At 41.1% G+C, this 23,149-nt stretch overlaps 1 protein-coding gene across 3 annotated transcripts in view; it reads left to right on the forward strand.

The window, feature by feature from the left end:
* SPSB4 (splA/ryanodine receptor domain and SOCS box containing 4) overlaps positions 1 to 23,149 on the forward strand; it is a 306,597-nt gene that overhangs the window by 114,115 nt on the left and 169,333 nt on the right. The window contains exon 1 of one of the 3 annotated variants that reach the window (XM_074963959.1): positions 4,035 to 4,053. The exons of the other annotated variants lie outside the window; for them this stretch is intronic. The gene's annotated coding sequence lies outside the window, so the exon portion shown is untranslated. Of the gene's footprint in view, positions 1 to 4,034; positions 4,054 to 23,149 lie in introns of those variants that run through there. 3 annotated transcript variants of the gene reach the window in all.

Raw genomic sequence — 23,149 nt, forward strand, 5'->3', positions numbered from 1 at the left:
TCTTTTCTGTATGTCTATATGTCTCACTGCATCACTGGTATTATGTAAGGCATGAATCTAACCTAATGTCTATCTTTACTCTTTAGGGTTTGCATTGTGAGGAAATAAATTTGAGCAACTTTTATGAGGATATGACATACACCATAATAACGTAAATTGGGTTCCATTAAAATCTCAACATTTACCACTGGAAACATTATTTCTGGACAATATCCTTGTGTAAGGATGGCAAGCTCCCTTCAGACAGTAATTACCTGAAACAGTAAAGATTGATGGCCTGATAACTTAAAGGATCTGAGCCCCCCCCCCCCCCCCAATTTCAATAGTCTTTCTCAATAGAACCATCGGAGACAGGCCACATAAATGCTAGTGGCTGTGCAGCACCACAGGCATTAGAATAACGGAATGACAGGACTGGAAGGGACATCGAGAGGTCATCGACTTCAGTCCCCTGCACTCAAGGCAGGACTAAGTATTATCTAGACCATCCCTGACAGATGTTTATCCTGCTCTTAAAAATCCCCAATGATGGAGATTCCACAACCCTCCCAGGCAATTTATTCCAGTGCTTACCCACTCTGACAAGAATTTTTTCCTCATGTCCAACCTAAACCTCCCTTGCTGCAATTTAGGCCCATTGCTTCTTGTCCTATTCTCAGAGTTTAAGAAGAACAATTTTTCTCCCTCCTCCTTGTAACAACCTTTTAGGTACTTGAAAACTGTTATCATGTCCCTTCTCAGTCTTCTCTTCTCCAGACTAAACAAACCCAATTTTTTCAATCTTCCCTCATAGGTCATATTTTCTAGACTGTTAATCATTTTTGTTGCTCTTCTCTGGACTTTCTCCAATTTGTCCACATCTTTCCTGAAATGTGGCACCCAGAACTGGACACAATACTCCAGTTGAGGCCTAATCAGTGTGGAGTAGAGTGGAAGAATTACTTCTTGTGTCTTGCTTACAATACTCCTGCTAATATGTCCGAGAATGATGTTTGCTTTTTTTGCAACAGTGTTACCCTGTTGACTGATATTTAGCTTGTGATCCACTGTGACTCCCAGATCCCTTTCCGCAGTACTTCTTCCTAGGCAAACATTTCCCATTTTGTATGTGTGCAACTGATTGTTCCTTCCTAAGTGGAGTACTTTGCATTTGCCCTTATTGAATTTCATCCTATTTACTTCAGACCATTTCTCCAGTTTGTCCAGATCATTTTGAATTTTAATCATATCCTCCAAAGCACTTGCAACTCCTCCCAGCTTGGTATCATCCGCAAATTTTATAAGTGTATTCTCTATGCCATTATCTAAATCATTGATGAAAATATTGAACAGAACCGGACCCAGAACTGATCCCTGCGGGATTCCACTCATTATGCCCTTCCAGCATGACTGTGAACCACTGATAACTACTCTCTGGGAATGATTTTCCAACCAGTTATGCACCCACCTTTCACAAGCTCCATCTAGGTTGTATTTCCCTAGTTTGTTTATGAGACGTTCATGCGAGACTGTATCAAAAGCCTTACTAAAGTCAAGATATACCACATCTACTGCTTCCCCGCATCCACAAGGCTTGTTACCCTGTCAAAGAAAGCTATCAGGTTGGTTTGACATGATTTGTTCTTGACAAATCCATGATGACTTTTATTTATCACCTTATTATCTTCTAGGTGTTTGCAAATTGATTGCTTAATCGATTGGTAGACTATAAAAAGAAAATGAATAGAGTTGAATTAATCTGCAAAAATCACAGCGAGCTAGTCTGCTTGGCCCTAAATTTTCAAAAGGTAGCTCTCAATACTATTGTAATGGGGTGGCTGCCCCACTCCCATGCCAGATTGGGTTACAGCAGGCCAGAGCGGCTGCACAAGGTGGCAGCCAATCTGGGAGGGCCTATTAGAGAGTCAATCAGGGCTGAGCAAGAGGCAGCCAATCAGGGTCAGGCTAGGCCCTATATAAAGGCTGCCCAGGCAAGAGGCAGTCAGTCTCTCCCAGACCTTCAAAGGGAAAGGTCTGTCTCCTGAGTGAGGAGACGAGCACCTGGGACAGCGCAGTGCTGGGCAGGTTCGGGGGAGCAGAAGGGAATCATAGAATCAGGGTTGGAAGGGACCTCAGGAGATCATCTAGTCCAACTCCCTGCTCAAAGCAGGACCAATCCCCAACTAAATCATCCCAGCCAGGGCTTTCTCAAGCCTGACCTTAAAAATATCTAAGGAAGGAGATTCCACCACCTCCCTAGGTATCGCATTCCAGTGTTTCACCACCCTCCTAGTGAAAAAGTTTTTCCTAATATCCAACCTAAACCTCCCCCACTGCAACTTAGACCATTACTCCTTGTTCTGTCATCAGCTACCACTGAGAACAGTCTAGATCCATCCTCTTTGGAACCCCCTTTCAGGTAGTTGAAAGCAGCTATCAAATCCCCCCTCATTCTTCTCTTTCGCAGACTAAACAATCCCAGTTCCCTCAGCCTCTCCTCATAAGTCATGTGTTCCAGTCCCCAATGCATTTTTGTTGCCCTCCGCTGGACTCTTTCCAATTTTTCCACATCGTTCTTGTAGTGTGGGACCCAAAACTGGACACAGTACTCCAGATGAGGCCTCACCAATGTCGAATAGAGGGGAACGATCACGTCCCTCGATCTGCTGGCAGTGCCCCTACATATACATCCCAAAATGCCATTGGCCTTGTTGGCAACAAGGGCACACTGTTGACTCATATCCAGCTTCTCGTCCACTGTAACCCCTAGGTCCTTTTCTGCAGAACTGCTGCCGAGCCATTCGGTCCCTAGTCTGTAGCGGTGCATGGGATTCTTCCGTCCTAAGTGCAGGACTCTGCACTTGTCCTTGTTGAACCTCATCAGATTTCTTTTGGCCCAATCCTCTAATTTGTCTAGGGCCCTCTGTATCCTATCCCTACCCTCCAGCGTACCTACCTCTCCTCCCAGTTTAGTTTCATCTGCAAACTTGCTGAGGGTGCAATCCACACCATCCTCTAGATCATTTATGAAGATATTGAACAAAACCGGCCCCAGGACCAATCCTTGGGGCACTCCACTTGATACCGGCTGCCAACTAGACATGGAGCCATTGATCACTACCCGTTGAGCCCGACAATCTAGCCAACTTTCTATCCACCTTATAGTCCATTCATCCAGCCCATACTTCTTTAACTTGCTGGCAAGAATACTGTGGGAGACCGTGTCAAAAGCTTTGCTAAAGTCAAGGAACAACACGTCCACCGCTTTTCCCTCATCCACAGAGCCAGTTATCTCGTCATAGAAGGCAATTAGTTTAGTCAGGCATGACTTGCCCTTGGTGAATCCATGCTGACTTTTCCTGATCACTTTCCTCTCCTCTAAGTGCTTCAGAATTGATTCCTTGAGGACCTGCTCCATGATTTTTCCAGGGACTGAGGTGAGGCTGACTGGCATATAGTTCCCAGGATTCTCCTCCCCTTTTTTAAAGATGGGCACTACAGCCTTTTTCCAGTCGTCCAGGACTTCCCCCGATCGCCATGAGTTTTCATGGAACTCCAGCCCAATACCTGCCAGGCTGCAGGCCCTGATAGAAGGGCCCACAAGGTGCAAAGGGGCCAAAGGGGAAGCGGCCCAGGGAGGAGAGGCGGACAAGGGGAGCGAAGGAGGGCAGGGAGGCTGCTGCCAGAGGGTCCCTGGGCCAGGACCCAGAGTAGAGGGCGGGCCTGAATCCCCCCCCTTTCCCCTTGTATTACACCCAGCCGTTAGAAGTGGCCATAGCGGACTGCACCCGACCTCTGACAGAAGGGGTTAGACTTTGAGTATGTGGTTGGCCACTGCGGCAGGGGCGAAGCGGAAAGACTGCTGTTAACCCCACCCCCCACCCCCGGAAGGGGGTGAGCATGGACTAGGGGGCATTGCCGGAGGGCAGTGTCCTGAAGACGCCGCTGTGAGAAGGGAGCAACGCAGGTCCAGACGCCAAGAGAGGGCCAGAGACGGATGGGACACCACCAGCGGAGGGTGCTCCACATGGACTGAGCTAATTCCCGGAGGTACCAACAGGAAGCTCTGTGGTGGTGAGTCCCAAAAGCATGACAACTATATTCAAAGCACCAGACCCACTTCCACTTAGTTCCGCACACAGGCTTTTAAAGATTTTGGTGACAGAGTATCAGTAAAAGGACTGGAAGACGTTACATACTCTTTCTCAGCCTAACAGGCTGTAAAATAGGGCCAAAACTTTCAAACTGGGATGCCTAAATTTGGGTATCTATATCCACATTTAGACATGAAAATATGTAGACTGACTTTCAGAGGTGCTGAATTTAGTGGGAGCTGCGACTGCTCAGTGCTTCTGAAAATCAGTCTATTAAAGTACCTATATATAAATATAGATGCCTAACTTCAGACATTCAATTTTAAGATTTGAGTCTAGAATTCTAGCATGTCACACTCTGGATGTCTTTGTCGGCCATGTCCAAGAAAGATGATTGCCTCCTATTCCTTCCCATTCCCTTCTTAATCTATCCCAGTGCCCCTTAGTTCTAGAAGTGAATTGTTTCTGCAGTTCAATATCCTTATGTTAGAAAGAGCATATTTTCTTTGCAGTCCATATCTGGTAATGCAGAGCAGACCCAACTGTTGCCCAGTCATGGTCACTTTCAGGTTTCGGAACTAAAGGCTTTGCTCATGGTTAAAGTTATAGCTCATTTATTTATGTTGTTAATAACAAGAATACTGATTAGCATTTAATAAAAGCTGTCACCACTTTAACCAGAGGTGATTAATCTAAAACATGGGCTCTCTGTTTCTCCACTGTGCTTAACCAACACTGGCAGTATGTTGATCATAACCTTAGTCTCAATCCTTTGCAGCCTCAAATTTACGAATGTATTAAATTTTTGTAATTCACAGCAAATCTCTACTTTGGTATTTATAAATAAAATATAAAAGAAGGGTTCAAATTGGAAATCAAATCTCAAAGGAAAGATATAAAGATTCAGTTCAGCCTCCTAATGACTCAATTTAAGCCTCAGCCCACAGTTCAGCTTCCTCCTCCCTCTTGCTTGCGAGGTGAGGAGGAGATCAAGTCAGCCCTACCCTTGCTCCAGAGCATTTGCAGTGGAAGGTGGCAGTGGCCCAGTGGCTAGCACACACTCAAAGTGAAGGTGTGTTCTTTATGGGCCACTTCTGTACATATTTGGTCACATTTGTGCATGATCATATGAAGATGTTGTCAGATGCTGTTGAAGCAGATTCAGTTTTCAGGCTTGACTCTTGAGGATGGTATTTTTAATTGTTTATTATTTTAACATTTAGTTTTGACCCCAAGATTAAGAAACAGTGTTCTGTAGAAATATGACCAACAAGTGGCTTGCATAAAATTTCATTTGCCTCTTTGATCGACACCGCTTGGAAGCAAATGGTTCTTTGCTATACAAATAGAATAGCCGTGTCTTAATTTACCGAACGCTGTTAACTTTACAGATACAGTTCATACTGAATTGTAAGACAATGACCATCATTGCATTATCCAAATGCATGCAAACTCGCTGACTCAAGACAATTCTTTTGAGGAGGGCAGAGAGTTGTGAATTAACTTTTATTGGCAGAGGTTTTGTCTACGTGGGAATGGGCTTTCTAGTATAATCTAAGGTGTAAGTTTAAACCAAGTGTCCCTCATGTGGACACTTATTCTAGTATAAGAGTGTCTTTTTAAATTTCGCTCGTTGCTTGGGAAGGGGGTTTCGTTAAACTGCAAAAAAGCCGCTTTTATGCCGCAATAAGGGTCCACAAGTGAATTATACCTGCACAACAATATCGGTATAACTGGCAAAGCTTTCCTTTGTAGAGAAGCATATAGTTTTGGTCTGTAATTTACACAACATTTTTTCCAATTAAGCTCATCTTGTACTTTTCTGGTACAATCAATCCCTCCCTTGAAAGAAAACTAGCATCAACATTAGTCAACAAATACTGTTTGTGTGTGTCTCTCTGTGTTACTGCAGTTATTTAGGTATTTTAAGTATTTTAGGTCCAGTTCTTGAATGTAAAGATTTAGGTCTTGTATTATTTTAAATAATTAGTTACACAAAAGTCTTCTCTTGAGATAAATGCAGCCCAAGCAGCTAACCAACTCCACCCCCATCCCCACCCTGTTTTTAACCTGCCTGACCTATATTGTGATTTTTGATTGGAGAGGGCAAGGGGGAGAGACAAATGTATAGAACCAAATCTTTAAGCCGCCTGAGGGGAGTTAAGTGGCCAAGTCCAATCCGAGCCATAGATTTTAAAATATTATTTGCCACTAATTCTTTTTCATACAATTAACCAGTAAACTTTCCACAATTGACTTAAATATGATCAGGGATTTGGGTGTCTGTGGACTTATTCTACTCAAAAACTTGCACTAGTTTAATTAAACAAGTTTAAAATGGGTTATATTGGTTAAGCTTCTCCCTGCGGCACTTAAGAATTGTATTGATTATTGTATTACGTACTCCTCATTTTTAACATGCCTCATTGTTTATTTGCATCTTTATGTTTTATTTCAATTTTATCACTTACCAAAGATTGATTTTTTTATTTTTGTTTACATTGCATGCAATGTTGCTTCCTTTTCAAAATGCAGGGAGGTAGTTTTATGCTTCCAACCATAATGTTAAACTGTAACATTAAACACAGGCCTTAGTGTGAAATGAATCAAATCAAGGTTGTTTCTGTTAAGATGGATATTTAACTGACGTTACTGACACTTGATAGATAGTTTAAGGCAGAAAGTCCAACGTTGACTGAATTAAAAAAAATAATTGGCTGATTTAAATTTAAATTATATTGTTCAACAATGTTATGTAATTGGATGGGAAAGCAGGAAAGTCCTTTTATTAGCGAATTCTTTGTAGATAGTAGCCATGAAAGCCACAGTGGTCGATGCTAATTACCATATTTTGTTTAAACTTCCATCTAAATGAAAGGACCATTCAATTCAGAAGCTGCAGTCATACAAAAACCACAAGTGCAGCTGAATTGCTGCTGCCAAGCAGATGGGGCTTTGATCAGAATAAGTTATTTGCAGCTTTATTGTCTGGCTGCCAGGGTGGGGTTTGTATTGAATCATCTCCTTTTGATGAAGGGGAAGGGGAGAAACAGGTCTCACTGATCAGTGATAAGTTTTTATTTTTTGCAGATGAAAATTCTCAACTGAAAAGACAAACTGCAAGGAACTTATTTAAAAAATGTCTTGTAATATCAGACCACTTTGATACATGTGCTGCTTTTAGTCGGAGAATAGCTAGTGTATTTATTTTTATCTAGTGGTAGTTTGTAGGGGATGAGGAATTGGATTATTGTAAGTAGAGTTGAAACATCTGATCCCCCCGCAACCCCTGACTCCAAATTCAACTTTAACTTACACTGGAGGACAGGAGGAAAGCCTGCCCAAGACCCACTGCTCCTGCTGTGATGTATCCCATACTTCATGCTGACAGAGTTGAAAGCTTAGCAGCTTCACATATCCGAAATACTTTCTGCTTATGCTAGGAGGTGCAAATAGTGTTGTAAACTAGTCAGTTGACAAAAAGAAAAGGTGCCACAAGTACTCCTTTTCTTTTTGCGAATACAGACTAACACGGCTGCTACTCTGAAACCTATCAGTTGACAAAGACGGTGGTGGGGTGGAGAATGTTTTCTGTTGTGTGGCTTTCTGAGGCTTCACAGGCTATCTCTGACCATATAGCTTTACTAACACAGCACCCAGCGTTCAAACCAGGAAGAGAAAATTACTGGGAACTCAGTCTGGGAGGAATAAATTCCAAGTAGAAATGAGTGCTGTGGAATTAAGTCTTACCTCAGTCAGACAGGGTTATTCTGCAGTGCTCATTTCTATTTTGGCTTTATTCTTCCCATGCCAAATTCCCAGTACATTTTTCTTCCTGCTTTGAACCCGGGCTGCTGTATTAGTAAGGCTACATGGTCATGTTCTTTAAATATTAAACATTACATTTTAATGTTTTTTAAACAGGACATTTAATATTCTTTAATTTTAAGTAGTATTTTCCTCAACCTTGTATTTCAGACTCTTCCTCCCCAACCCTGTTCCCTCTCATTATAATGAAAGTGTAACTTTAAAAGAGAAATTCAAGAACTATTCCTGTGATCCTGCTGGGGAAAAGGTGCTCTTGTGAACTCTGCCTTATCTTGAGCACTGCAAATAGAGTAACTGTCTAGATTCAGCAACGGAACATTGTGAAATAGAGGGAAAGAGGTTCTCTTTATCTCCCCCGCCAAACCCGTCCAAACCAAAACACCACTTACTGTAATTCGTTCTGCAGTGCATTTTTTAAAACAATATTCGACTTACTCAGTTGCCACTTCTTACCCCTCCTCACTTTTCCATCCCACTTCACATATTGACAAGTTAAGGAAGAGCTAATAGGAAACTGTATTTCTGAAATGTAGCCTAAATTTGGTGCTAAGGAACTAATCCCATTGCTTCACTTATATGAATAATCCTACCAATTTCAATGGACATACTGATAAAGTATGCAGCATTTGGCCCTAACTATACACTTGCATGTTGATGATAGTTTACCTGAAAATTGTAATGTACAACCTCAGTCTGTAATTTTAACTTTGCTGTCCACATTGATATGGTTGTAGGTGGCTTTTCTAAATTCGGAACAAGTGAAGTGGATAAATGGTTGGTGAGCACTTTTAAACTGTGATTTAATTCTGAGAGGAAAAATGTCTCCAGACAGTGGGCTCACTGTTATGGCTGCATTTAGTTTCAGTTTCACCGTCCTGGTTTGTTCCTTTCCTCTCTTCTTTACACTTTGTCTGTCTCTGCCTCCTTTTCTATTTTATCTGTTTTCTCTCTCTTTTGTGTGATCCCTGCTGGGGAAGATCACAATAGTGTTTTACATATAAAAGGGTTATAGACGAAACTAACTATCATCTTAGTCTTTACACCAAACTTTTGTGGTAAGAACAAGTATGTGAATTTCAATCTGAAAGCAGGAGTTTAAAGTGTGTTTTTAACCCAGTTACTACTATAGCCAAGGATCTACAACCTATCCTGAAGGACGACCCATCACTCTCACAGATCTTGGGAGACAGGCCAGTCCTTGCTTACAGACAGCCCCCCAAGCTGAAGCAAATACCAGCAACCACACACCACACAACAAAAACACTAACCCAGGAACCTATCCTTGCAACAAAGCCCATTGCCATCTGTGCCACATGGTGTCCACATTCAGGGGACACCATCATAGGGTCTAATCAAATCAGCCACACTATCAGAGGCTCGTTCACCTGCACATCTACCAATGTGATACATTCCATCATGTGCCAGCAATGCCCCTCTGCCATGTACGTTGGCCAAACCGGACAGTCTCTACGTAAAAGAATAAATGGACACAAATCAGACGTCAATAATTATAACATTCAAAAACCAGTCGGAGAACACTTCAATCTCCCTGGTCACTCAATTACAGACCTAAAAGTTGCAATTCTACAACAAAAAAACTTCAAAAACAGACTCCAATGAGAGACTGCTGAATGGGAATTAATTTGCAAACTGGACACCATTAAATTAGGCTTGAATAAAGACTGGGAGTGGATGTGTCATTACACAAAATAAAACTATTTCCCCATGTTAGTTTTCCCCCCACTACTGTTCCTCACATGTTCTTGTCAACTGCTGGAAATGGCCCACCTTGATTATCACTACAAAAGGTTTTTTTCTCTTCTGCTGGTAATAGCTCAGCTTACCTGATCACTCTCGTTACAGTGTGTATGGTAACATGTTTCATTGTTTCATGTTCTCTGTGTATATAAAATCTCCCCACTGTATTTTCCACTGCATGCATCTGATGAAATGAGCTGTAGCTCATGAAAGCTTATGCTCAAATAAATTTGTTAGTCTCTAAGGTGCCACAAGTACTGCTTTCCTGTAGCCCTATGGTAGCAATCCTACAACAGCAAATTCTTTCTTATAAGAAAATTAAATGCTTCAGCTAAGAATGATTGTGTAGAGTGTTTTTATAGGTTAAAAAAAGGGGAGCAAAGTGCTATGTTTTGATAGGCTCATTCTACAGTAGTCCTCCATTATGGCAGAAGATCCCTTATCTCCATAAAACTTTCCATTATGATTGAGTAATAACCTTAATCCAGGCTAGGAGGGGCCAATCCATGGCTAGTTTTGGTGTAATGGTAACATTCTTAACTACTGGGACTTTTCTGATTTGAGACTGCCAGTTCTGCATGATTTATGCACAACAGATTCATTATGTACAGGTTTCAGAGTAACAGCCGTGTTAGTCTGTATTCGCAAAAAGAAAAGGAGGACTTGTAGCTCACGAAAGCTCATGCTCAAATAAATTGGTTAGTCTCTAAGGTGCCACAAGTCCTCCTTTTCATTATGTACAACATTTTTTAAAATTGAAAATGAACTAAGATCTATAAACAAAGAAAACTCACTGTTAGATTTGAATGGTTTGATTAAACTGACTTTTGAAAGATTTTTGGGGTTGTGTTTTTTTTTCCTGTTACTTTTTTACAGTCTATACAAGTTCTGTAGGACGTGGTTTGTTTGTATCTATAATAGAGGAGAAGTAGAATCTATTTGCGTTTTTTTTTTTTAAATTAAATTTGTAAAAATTCTGTTTTCTGTAAACTTTGGATTCTGCCAGAGTGCAAAATATCCTAGGAGTGGACCATAATGGTAGTTTCTTTTTGCATTGTTTTAGGAGAGTTCTGATTTCTTCCTGGAGGAGAAAGTGGTCTAACCAGGATGTAGGGCATGCTTCTTGCTCTGATGTTTACATTCAGTTCAAGGTCAGGATATTGCCAGCTGAATGCAAGAGGTATGGAGATTACTTATGAAAAATCTAAGTTGGAAATTTTGGATAGGGAGGTTTTGGGCTATGGTATCACAGGCATCATCTTGCAGGTGTTGAATTGTCTCAGGATGATGAGCCTGATTCTCCATTCGCTTCCACTGGTATACATCACAAGTAATTGCACTGAAATCACTGGAGTGAAACCAGTATGAGTGAGAGGAAAATCAGGCCTGTTGGGTTTTGTGAACTTTCTTACCATGCCAGACAGTACTGCCTGGAAACTTTTGTTGTCTGAGAATTTATAGATTATTAGGATGTCCAGATTAGTTTTGTCACTAGATTCGCAGGTTACACTCAAGGAATCCTTGACCAAAATTTTAAGACAATCAATTTAACAGTTTTGAGTTGTGACTCTTCAAATGAGGACTAAACCTTTTTCAGTCTATTTTATTGCTTCAGAATTGGGTTCTGCCCTCAGGGTCATGCAGGTGTTTACATCCCTCAGTGAATCTGGTAGATGCTGCACACATAATGAGTGTTGTGCATGTATCTGAGGGCAAAAATTGTCACTTAATGTCTTAGTGAGACACTGAATGGAACTAGCTGGTTAAGCAGTTAAGGAATTAGCAGGCAGGTGAAGGAAGAAGAGACAATGATCATGCTGAGTCTGGCTGAACTTAGGACCAGGATACAACTGAAAGGTCACTAGTTGTATCTTCTGTCTACTTTTTAGCATCTTCTTTGTTTAACTGTGATCCTTCATAGCTCAAATAAGGTGAAACAGATGTAGGAAAAGCATCGCTATACAACGTGCCAAACAGCCAAGAGCGTTCATCGTGTGCCCAGTTATCACTAAGTCATGCTTTGCTCACTCTGGACATGGTTAAGTGGTTCTTAGTTAGCTTATAGCTTGCTTGTTTGTTTGTTTGTTTTATTTCCTAATATATAAAACAAAGGGGCTGTGCTTAAAAGTTCTATTTTTAAATGTGTTTCTTTGGTTTGGAATCTTTCAGGAAGTTTCAATCACGGTTACCAGAACAGCCTTGTTGCACACAATCATTCCTAGGAACAGGAAGTTAACTTATATACGTTGCCAGTTGTACTGCTATACTGATGGTTTACAAATCGCAAAATCGGTGTTTGGAACTTATGCCGGGGGGAGGAGGTGGCGGCGGAGGGAGCACAGCCAAATTTAGGCTCATGTGTAAAAAATGTAAAGCTGTCAACAGTTGGGACGAGGACTTCCCAAATTGAAAAGTATGGATTACAGTCATTTGGCATGCCTAGGAGTTCAATGATGTGGTATAAAACAGTAGCTGAATGACTTTACCATATTTTGGAAGTTTATTTAAGCATTTTAAAGATTTCAGGTATTGACCAAAGTATTTTCAGCTTCTCAGGAATATTCTATTTTATTTTTCAGTTTTTCATTTGATGAGTCACTGTAAAAGCAATTAAGGATTACTAAAACAGAAAGCCCTTTGGGTCAGGGACTTCTATTCCTTCATATCTGTAAAGCAGCTAGCATGCTTTTGAATGCTATCTAAGTAATATGGATGGAATAATTAATTTTACCAAATTTAGAACACTCTCAAACATCGTGGACTCTAGATTAAAACCATGCTTGAATATATTTATACTTCCAAAACTAGGTTTATAGATTGCTTTTGTTAATTTCTTTTGTTATCAACAAGTCAATTAATTGTGTAGACAAGTGAATATATATTAGTTTGAGTAGAAAATAAGATGCCTAACTCTGAGATAGGTTTATTGAAATTAAAATAGTCTTCTAGCATGTGAGGGATAACACTGAAATATGATAGATATTTACTGGAGTGTCCTATGAAAAAGTATGCTTGATTATAAAGAGCTGTGTATTAATCTACAGCTGCTGGCAATTACATTCTTCATTGACTTTGAAGAGTAAGCCAAGAGCAAATGCTGGCCTGTTTAGTTGGTCTGTCTTGCTGGGAATAACAGAGTGTAGGCTGGGAGTTGTTTAGCCTGGGAAAACTGCAGTCAGGACCAGGAGAGATGTGGGTCTCTGCCAAAGAAAGGTGACAGCTATGGACCTGGGAACTTGGAGGGGGGTGTTCTTGCTGGACTATGGAAGGGGAATACAGGTGCAGCTGCCCTGAACTATGACAATGATCTTTAGAATAATATAATCAAAGTCTGAAGGACATGTAATTATGGGATTTTACAGAGAGTACCTTATATAGATCATACATTTCAGGTTTATATACAAATTTAAAATCTGAGTGCACATGGCAAGGATGAATTGATTGGGCTATGTACTATTAGTATCCGTGATGAATTTGTTCAAATACTACTGTAATTATTTCCCACAGAGTCCTTCTCAGTAGCATTAAAGGTGAGGTGCATGTAGAGGGTTAGAATGAATTGCATTTATGGCATGTCTTCAGTGAGAAATAGTTTAAGTAGAACAAAAATGCCCTACTCTGATTCCAATTTTTAATCTGCTGCTTGTAAGACTAATTTTAATATCACAATGTAATAAAAGGAAGATGATAAAAGGCTTTGTTCTAAATAGCACTAATAAACCTATCATTTCAGAAAAATGGCTTTAGGATACTGAACAGTCTGATAGGCTGGTTAGCTTTTGCTCTGCTGCAGGGAAAATCTTCAGTGGTTCAGACATGGAAGGGATAATCCATGCATAGCTCTCCCCCTTCCTGTAAATAAGTGGGTGTCCTCTACCTCCATTGCACCACCTTTGCCATCCCTAGACCCCATGGAGGGACCTCTGCAGGGTCAAAGATCTGCACATGGGAAGAAGGCAGCCATTGATGGGAAAAGAGGCAGTAGAGAGGGCAGGTAAAACATGTACACAACCACTCAGGCAACCAGCTGGAATCCAGTGAACGGCTAATTCAGCTGAAATTGTATTGACTATTGTATTGAAATTGTATTGACTGTAAAGCTCCTCCATGCTGTAGACAACTTCTCCAGTGGGAGCTTCTCCAAGGGCAGCAAGTGACAGAGGGATCCCTGCATGTGTGATCCCATTACTGCCATGCTTCAAGTGAGCCAGACAAGTAACAAGGAAGACTTGCAGCCAGTGCAGAGGAACAAAGACAGTGACCTAGAGCCACTAGAATGGAGCACTGCAAATGGCTTGCATTTGACCAATATATCTGAGAGTTAGTTTGCTCTATAGAAAGAATTTAAGTATATACTCAGAACTAGATCAGCCCCTTTGGTGGAAAAATGTACAGGAGAGGCCTGGGGACAGAAAAGAAGGAGACCTCTACAAAAGCTTCATTCTGTTGGGGTTGCTGTTCCCTTATAGAATAATCTTTGCTTTACTGCACTGGCTCTAGGCAGTGCTTAAATTGTACCAGAGCTTGTCAGGGTAAAGCCCCGGCATCTCTAGGCTTGGGAGTTCATAGCCCTGGCACCTCTGGGCTTGCCACTTCAGTTATGAAAGTAAAAAAATTGCTTGAAGCCCAGCACCTCTTTCATTACAAATTAATCACTGGCTCTTTGTTCCTCTGCACTGGCTGCAAGTCATCCTTACAGAATAGTCAGGGCCATACACAAAGTGCACAGCTGCGCGCTGCTCCTCCCCCCATGGAGGCCTGGGACCCCCACCCACACCCCCGCGGGGGGGCTGCGTAGGGCCCCAGAATAGCTAGGAATGGCCCTGAGAATAGTCAATACAATTTCAGCTGAATTAACTGTTCATTGGATTCTAGCTGGTTGCCTGAGTGGGGAGATTGTGTACATGTTTTACCTGCCTTCCCTGCTGCCTCTTTTCCCATCACTGGCTGTCTTCCTCCCATGTGCAGATCTTTGACCCTGCAGAGGTCCTTCCATGGTGTCTAAGGATGGTGAAGGTGGTGCAATGGAGGTAGAGGACACCCACTTATTTGCAGGAAGTGGGAGAGCCATGCATGGATTATCCCTTCCATGTCTGAACCACAATGGAAAAAACGTTTTCCAGGATTTACCATTTGAGTTTTGACTTACTGAAGACCTTTATACTTCTCCCTTAATGATTAGATGACGATGTAATCACTTCTTCATTTCTAATTAGCTACTATAACTGGCAGCTATTTACTTTTTTTTTAAGAGCAGTTAATGGAATTTTAATTTCTACTCAGATTTGCAACTGTCTTGTCTATTCAATATTTTTCTAACAAAGTATTTCTAAGTGTAATTATTTGTAATTAGAGCACACTTAGACTGTCCACCTTTTAATTTGAAAAGGGCTTAAGTGTCTTTGATTTCAGTGTTGTTCTGGTAACAATTACATGACCAGAATTTTGATTTAAAACCTTTTTTTTTTTTTTTTTTTAGGTTTCCACATTATCAGAACTACCATCTTCCAAATGACAAGTTATGGTTGTCAACAGCATGAATTAGTGTTACAACAGAAATCAATCTTTCCTTTCTCTGGTTACTGATAGCCTTGAGAATGATTTTTGCGAAATTATAACAAAAGTATAGCTAGTACAATGTGTCACTTACCTGGCTAGATTGGTTGCATGTCGTTGTCAGCATAACTAGTGAGAACTCAACAAGTTTTCTTTCCTCTCAACTCTCTCTTATTAAAAAATATAATACAGGAAATTTAAGCTCCACATTAAAGGAAACTAACATTTTAATTCTCAATTCCTTAATCGTGGAGGGTGCAAAATCTGAGCTTAAGGACATAACAACGGGGTATAATTAAACAGAAAAAGGAAAGGGAAATATATGAACAATGTAAATAGCAAGATAAACTACCAGTAACAACTTATATGAATAATTGCCTATGTACAGTATTTAGCTGCTAATACCAATATAGCCATCATGCAGGAATACACACAGTAGTAAAAGAAAAATTTCTCACAAAGATCATCATATAAAAGAGAGACAAGAAAGGGCCCAACCACGCAATTTTTGTTCCATTTACAGTGGGACTACTTCAGTGAATAAGGATCATGTGAGCAAGGTGGGCAAAACTGGATCCCAAAATAAAATCAGATCCTGTTTGTTTCACTCATATTGATTTCAATGAGATTATTCCTGTGGGCAAGGGGAGTGGAGCAGGATTTGGCTCATAACTTATAAAAAGAAAAACTAACTTAAATATCTGCAATAGTCTGAAAACTTACTTTATTTCAAGGATGGTGACCTACGCTTGTTGGCATATTCTAATTGGAAAAATTTCCTGAACTACATATTTACCAACAAGATCTGTATGCAATGTTGATAATATATGGCAAAAATATCCTACAGGTAAACTACAGCTAAAGGAATGGAAACAATATTTTATTGGTTAAAACAATCTCAATTAGTCAAATATAGAGTATTTCATACTTACGAAATCCACCATTTACTATTTGCTCTAGGAGAACTCCATTAAAAAGGCAAGAATATATCTGATCCATAGGAAACTCATAAGCTGAATGAATATAGTGGAAAAAATATCTACTTAGGCTCTTTAGAAATCTTACTGGATTTGGAGTTGAGGGGTATTCAGCCTGCAGTTCCAAGTAAATCATAAACTTGGGCTTTTGTGTGTGTTTCTTTCAGATCTCCTACTTTCACTTTTTCGTGCTCATTAAATCCTTACCATATATACAGAATCTATTTGCATGGAGACTCATTTCTTTCTGTGTGCAAAGGAAGATTATTTAAATACCAAAGTCTATGTATCAGAAAAACATTAATCATATTTGGCTACTTTTAGGCAAAGCATTAGTGATATGCTTTAACTGGGCACCGTGAATGAAATCCATTTTCCCAGCATGAAACTAGCGGTCAGGTTTTATGCAGGTAAAGTGCTGCGATGATTAGGGAAGCAAACAGTGTTCCAGCCTGGGGCTAGGATGAGAAACCACAGGACAAGCTTGCTAGCTCACAGAAATGCTGAATGGCCACCTTGGAATCTAAGTATAAAATATTCAGGGAGAAAACATTTTGGGAAGTGATGGAGAAGTTGGTGATCAAGGCATTCAAAAAAGAAATCTCAGCCCTGTTTGAGACATGCAGAAAGGAATTATGTAGGCCTTGCACAACAGCCAGACAATCCTTCTGTGGCTTCAAATTCTCTTGATGTCATAAAAGAGATTAACTGCCAGAGGATTTTGGCAGTGAAATAGGCAAAATGTCTAGCCCAATCTTCTCCAACAGAACATTCTCCAACAATAATGCATGACGTCCTAGACCTATGTCTGACCGTGAAATTAACTGCGGGGGGGGGGGGGGGGGGAAGCATACGAGATGTTGGACAAGTGCAGCCTTGAAAAAGTAGATGCTGGAGATTCCATGAAGCCAATCACACCATTTGGAGATTGGAGCCATGACATGTACAAATAAGAGATTATACTCAGGTTTACTTAATTTTGCTTTAAATTCCCCACCACCGAAGTTTATTTTAAATCTACAAGATCAAGTGGTCCAAATCTTTGAATCATGAAATCCATCTGGGACCTCCAATCATTAAATTTAAATTAGAGATGAAGAGACTCAAATCCAACCTATGCACAGCCTCCTAGGGAGATTACGTTTCACTGATGGACCTCAAGGAGACCTATGTTCCTATAACTCTTAGAAAAGCTCACAGATATTTGTTCAGATTTATGTACTAACAGAGTCACTTACAGACAATTTATGAAAATTTTTCATTTTGGTTGATACTTTTAATTTTTATTTTGTTTTGCTTAGGATGTGGAAATCCCACGTTTTCACTTTTTTCCCCCCTGGGGATGGGAAAAGGGAGGAGAGTGGAATAAAAATGGGAGTGATTTTTCCCTTCCCACTGAAACAAAACAAATAAAATTTAAAGAAAAAATTCTAATGAAATCAAGGTGTTTCAAAATTTTTGTTGAAATATATTTAATCTTTTTTTTTTTTTACTAGTCCTAGTCAGGACTAAAAAGTCATTCTCAAAGGTCTTTTACTGAGAATCTAGTGATACATCTCTAGCAGATGAGAGAGACAGGCATTCACATCTATCTATATCTCAATTGCCGGATTTGAGATCTCTCAAGTTAGAAAAAGGAATACAAAAACTCAGACCATTTGTTTGGGAGAAGATGCATAACTCTCTTGTGACTTCAGAACTTGTGATTATGAGGCCATCTTAAACTCACCATTAGGTACATTTAACCATATTCATACTGCTATCTTTATAAAAACTCCTGCTGAATAAATGCCATTGTTGAACATGCTTTTGTTGTTTTAGTTTTTCTGCAGTGACCTGCTTCTCTCAACTTCAGAATTTTGAGTATGGCTCTGGCAAAGTGTAATTTATAGCTTTGCAACAATGGTTTTAAAACAGGCTCTGCTAAGTGGGAGTTTCTTGCCTAACAAAATTTTAAAAGATCCTGTCCAGGTTGACTGCTTTGTACTGATCTAAGGAACTAGAGTTAGAAGCTTTTTTAAGTGTGTAGAAGCTGCAGCAGTCAATTGTCTGGAAGGGACATCAGAGCTGTGTTCTAAGTATCTTTCTATACATTTAGTATTTAAAAGCTAAATAACTTGGTCTATTATTTAAAGAAATAAGCTTTTATTATATTTAGAGTGATTTAATGCAAATAATATTAAATTTGAAAGCATTTGTTCACCAACATGAAAGCTGTCCTACAACATACAAACGACCTTTGTCTTTGAATCTAGCTTTCTGATTCATATTAATAATTTTATAGTTTAACGATATAGCTGCTGATTTAGAATTTAATTAGCTTACAATTATGAAGTTTCTTTAGCAGCCGCATTTCTGATTCCCAACTCAGCTGTTAGAGAAGCCTACAGAAAAAGGACAAAGCCTCTTTAAAATAGTTGAGTCCTGCTTCATATTATAATGTGCTAAAAGTCCTTTATGTCAAAGGGGATTTCACAGTGGTTGAAATGGTTGAACATTCCCTGTGTGGCACAGGAGTGGAAGATTCAATAGGCAAAGCCTATTCCCACCGCGTTGGTTGGAGGTGGGGTAGCTGACCTAGATAGTAATGGATTCTGTTTGTTTCCAGATCATCCTTTGAAATAGTATTTAGGGTGAGACTGTGACTGACTCATACATACGTGTGTGCCTGCCTGTGTGCAAGGATCTTTTCACCTTCTTCTTGAGCAGGGACTGCCCTCTCCTGTTACCTCCTGCCTCCTACGGTCTTCTCAAGTGTAAGCCATCCCAAATGGAGGTAGAGAGGGCAGAAGCCAGGACCTTCATGCTATCTCACTTCAACCCAGCCAGTATTGCTGAGGAGTTTTATTAACTAACATGATGTTCAATATGACTTTGACGTTGGTGTAGACAGGGATCATCCTGTTAACTTTGGGCCAGCTGGTCAAGGGTAAACCATGCAGTTCCAGTTAACTGGGATTTATCTATGACCAGTTGATATCATGTTACACATGATAATCCCTGACTTCAAAATGATGTTTAATATCATGGTTAGTTAACATAGTGACTGAAGGTCATAATTTCCTAGAAAAGACAAACTTCTAATGAATAGTGCATTCGGTGAATCATTTGGATCCAGGAGTCATAGTGCTTCTCAGTCTTCTTTTTAAGAAGGACCTGAAGGTAAAGGAGGTGAGAGAACTGCTTTTGCCAGGGGTGGGCCATTGCCTCTCCAGTTTTTGAGGCCAAAATGCACCTTACTTTACCTAACTTGTTTTGGGGTCTCTGCCCTTGCATGCTAATGCAATCCATTGAGTTTCAAAGGGGTTCTGAGGAAAAATACTATTGCTCATTTTTCAGTGTTAGTGGGTAGAACTGGGCAACTGATTATCTGCTCCCAGAGCTCACCCTCAGGTTTTGGTTCTGCGCAGTTCTGTTCCGTCACCTCTCCTTTTCAGTGTACATAGGAGGCTGTTAGAACAGGTGACTGGAGAAGTGGATTACATTGTCTTCAGCATGCTGATATCCAAGCTAAGTATTTCCATTAGTGGAATGTTGGTTAGATTTTTGCCCCAAATAGCTTGGACCATGTAAAAACAAAAATACGTACAGGCCAACATTTTCAGCCTTAACTGCCTACACTCTGGTACCTACATCAATATTATAAATTTAGGTGCCTAACTGTAAGTAAACAAGGTTGAAAATTTTGGCCACAGTGCTTAATTCATGTGAAAGTCCATGGCAAAAGCATCTGAACATACCATATAAGCTAACCTACTGTATATATAACTTGAACTTGGCTATTGTTCAGCTGAATATACTGGTACTTACATAAAAAGCTAAAATAGGTGCAAAGTTCTGGCTGTAAAAAGATGTTAATATATGCACCCTTTCTTCCCGTTCCCTTTTTAAATGAAGGGGATAGTTTTTTTTCCTCACTGTGTCACATAGTGTATCTTTCATGCCTCATGACTTTTCCATCAAATGTTCAATCTTGCATTCTTTGTGCTTCCAAAAGGATTGGGCCTGATTACATAGAAAGAATAGGAGAATGGCTTTTCAAGAACTACAATATGTGTGTGTATGTGGGCTCCTCGGTGCTGCCACAATACAAAAAAAATTGTATTTTAATGTTTTTATTAAGTTGTAAATTTTTTTTCTAGAGATTTGGTTTAAAATATGTCAACTTTTATTCAAAAATGTGTTTTCAGACACCAGTACGGGGTGATTGGTTGGTTTTTTATTTATTTATGAGGGAGAGGAGAGATCATCTCTGCCCATTGATCTGCTGTTTGTTGTGAGATTATACGGTATGACCTCTACCCATAGAGGGAGATGATCCTGCCCAGTCACACTGAAAGACTCTCAGAGATTTGTCAGGTGCTGGCAGCACTGAATATAACCAATTATGCTGCACCATATGTGATATAAAATTGTAATTTGCTCTTTTTAGATTAACAGGCATAGCAGAATATAGCAGAGGAAAAATCACCAATTTTTGCACACCCCACAGTTCTTTGTAATTTAAAATGATGGGTATTTTAGATTGTAGCTCAGAAGCTTTAATAAAAAAAATTCTGTAAGTAATATAGATTTTCCAAATATGCTATATTTTTTTGTCTCATTATTTCTTGGAAAGCCTTGTCCTGAATTCTGAACAATAGTTCTGTGATTACATCATAGTCTTCAAGATGAGCTTTCTTGTTCAGGCAAACCTTAGAAGTTTGAATATGCAGTGTTCTTGTAGTCATGTTGGTCCCAGGATATTAGACAAACAAAGTGGGTGAGGTAATATCTTTTATTGCACCAACTTCTATTGGTGAAAGAGACAAACTTTCAAGCTTACACAGAGCTCTTCTTCAGGCCTGGGAAACTAACTCAAAGTGTCACTGCTAAATACAAGATTTGAACAGATTGTTTAGCATAAATTAACACATATTTCAAGGGACCATTTCATCCTCACCCATAACAATTTTACATTCAACAACGAGCACTTTGTCCAAACCATGGGAACAATCATGGGTACTAGGATAGGTCCCCAATATGCCACCGAAATACCCCGAGAGAACCTGCTTCAATACAGACATAAAACCCCCTCTGACCACATATGCCTAGTTGTCACCTACCACCCCACACTGGGATCCATATGGGGTATCATCAAACAACTACAACCCATGCCCAGTGGGTACCCCATCCTGGAAGAAATATTTCTGAACCCTCTCTTCTGACCTTCAAACAACCCCCGAACCTCTCCAAGCTCATCCTCAGAAGCAAGCTCCCCACAGACTAGGACACACCAACTCAGTGTCACCAGACCCTGCCAGAACAACAGATGCAAAACCTGTGAATATATTTCCACTACTACCATGATCAATACCCCCTACAACATACCTTTTAAGATCCCTGGGTCCTACACATACCTATCACAACCTAACCCAGGGTACTAAATGCCCCAGTAAAAGCAGACAATCACTATGCTATTGAATGAACTCACACAGGAAAATAAGACAAAAACATTTTTTCACCTATAGATGAACACTTTTCACAAAGCTATCACTTTATATTTGATCTCTCACTCCTCATCCTCAAAGGAAACCTGCACACTTTCAAAAGATGAGCTTGGGCATGGGCAGCAGGTATAATAGGCCGACCCACCGATGGACAACTGGGCTGTGGTGCCCCCTACTTCCCTGAGACCCCCCACCCCCAAGGGTCCCACTGCTCCCTGTGTCCCTTCTCCTCGGGGCAGGGAAATGAGGAGCAACGTGGAGAGCCAGTGACCAGTGGAGTGAGGAGGCTTGGCTGAGCGCTGCTGGGGCCGGCAGCTTGGCGGGGGGCCTTCAGGGGCGGGAGGAGCTGGTGCTCAGGGAGGCTGCTGGCAGCTCTTGGCCCAGCTTGACTGTGGTGGGGGTGGGAGGGAGGGCTGGCGACTCAGACCAGAGCTAGGGCCAGGGCAGCAGCTTGGCCCAGCACTGGGGCAAGCTTGGATCTCGGGGCGACTGCCAGCTCATCCCAGCGCTCGGGGAGGCTGCTGGCTCTATCTGTTGTTGGGGCTGGCCCAACTCTGGCAGCAGTGGGACCGGCTCGGGGGGTTGTGGGGGGGTTCTGGTGGCTTGGCCTGGTGCTTGGGGGGACTTGCGGCTTGGCCTGGCACTGGGTCCAGGCTGGCACTCGGGTGGGGGGCGGGGCAGAGGCTCGGCCAAGTGCTCGAAGGGGCCTGGCATTGGGCGGGGGGGAAGGAGGGCAGCTGGGGCTGGTGGGTCAGGGCTCCTCTGGTTGCAGGGGCCCCCTCAGGGCTTTTCCTTTTACAGGAGAGGAGGGCTCAGGTGCGCAGGGGGTGGGGCCGGCGAGCTAGCATCCCCAAAGCGGATTGTTCACCCACCGCCCATGAGCCTGGGAGCTTAAATTCATAACTCCTTCCCCCCCTTAAATTCATAACCCCCCCTTTGCTTCCACTCTCTCCCCCCATCCCCCCCATCCTTTCCTCCCTGTGACTGGAGGGGTGTTTACCTTGAGTGGTCCCTTGAAATGTGTTAACTACTTATGTTAAACAATCTGTTCAAATCTTGTATTTAGCAGTGACATTTTGAGTTAGTTTCTGAGACTGAAGAAGAGCTCTGTGTTAGCTCGAAAGCGTCTCTTTCACCAACAGAAGTTGGTCCAATAAAAGCTACCTCACCCAATTTGTCTCTTTAAGGAGGAATTAATCATTTAGGCCCAGAGCCTCCAAAGTGTTTAGTTCTCTAAGTACCTTGGAGGTTCTGGGCCTTCGGCCCCCACCACGGAAAGGTCCTGATTTTTTCTTTCATATGCTAAGTGCCTTAGTGCTTACAGGATAGGCCCTATATTTTTGGTAAAGCTTGTCTGAAACTAAAGCCTGGCTAAATTCTTATAAGCAGGGTGATGTCTTAGGAGCAAATTGCTGGTAGAATTATGAACTCTTAAGAAACATAGGCTGATATACAGGAAACCCTGGTA

The sequence above is a fragment of the Natator depressus genome, chromosome 9 (genome assembly GCF_965152275.1).
Source record: "Natator depressus isolate rNatDep1 chromosome 9, rNatDep2.hap1, whole genome shotgun sequence".
NCBI lineage: Eukaryota > Metazoa > Chordata > Testudines > Cheloniidae > Natator > Natator depressus.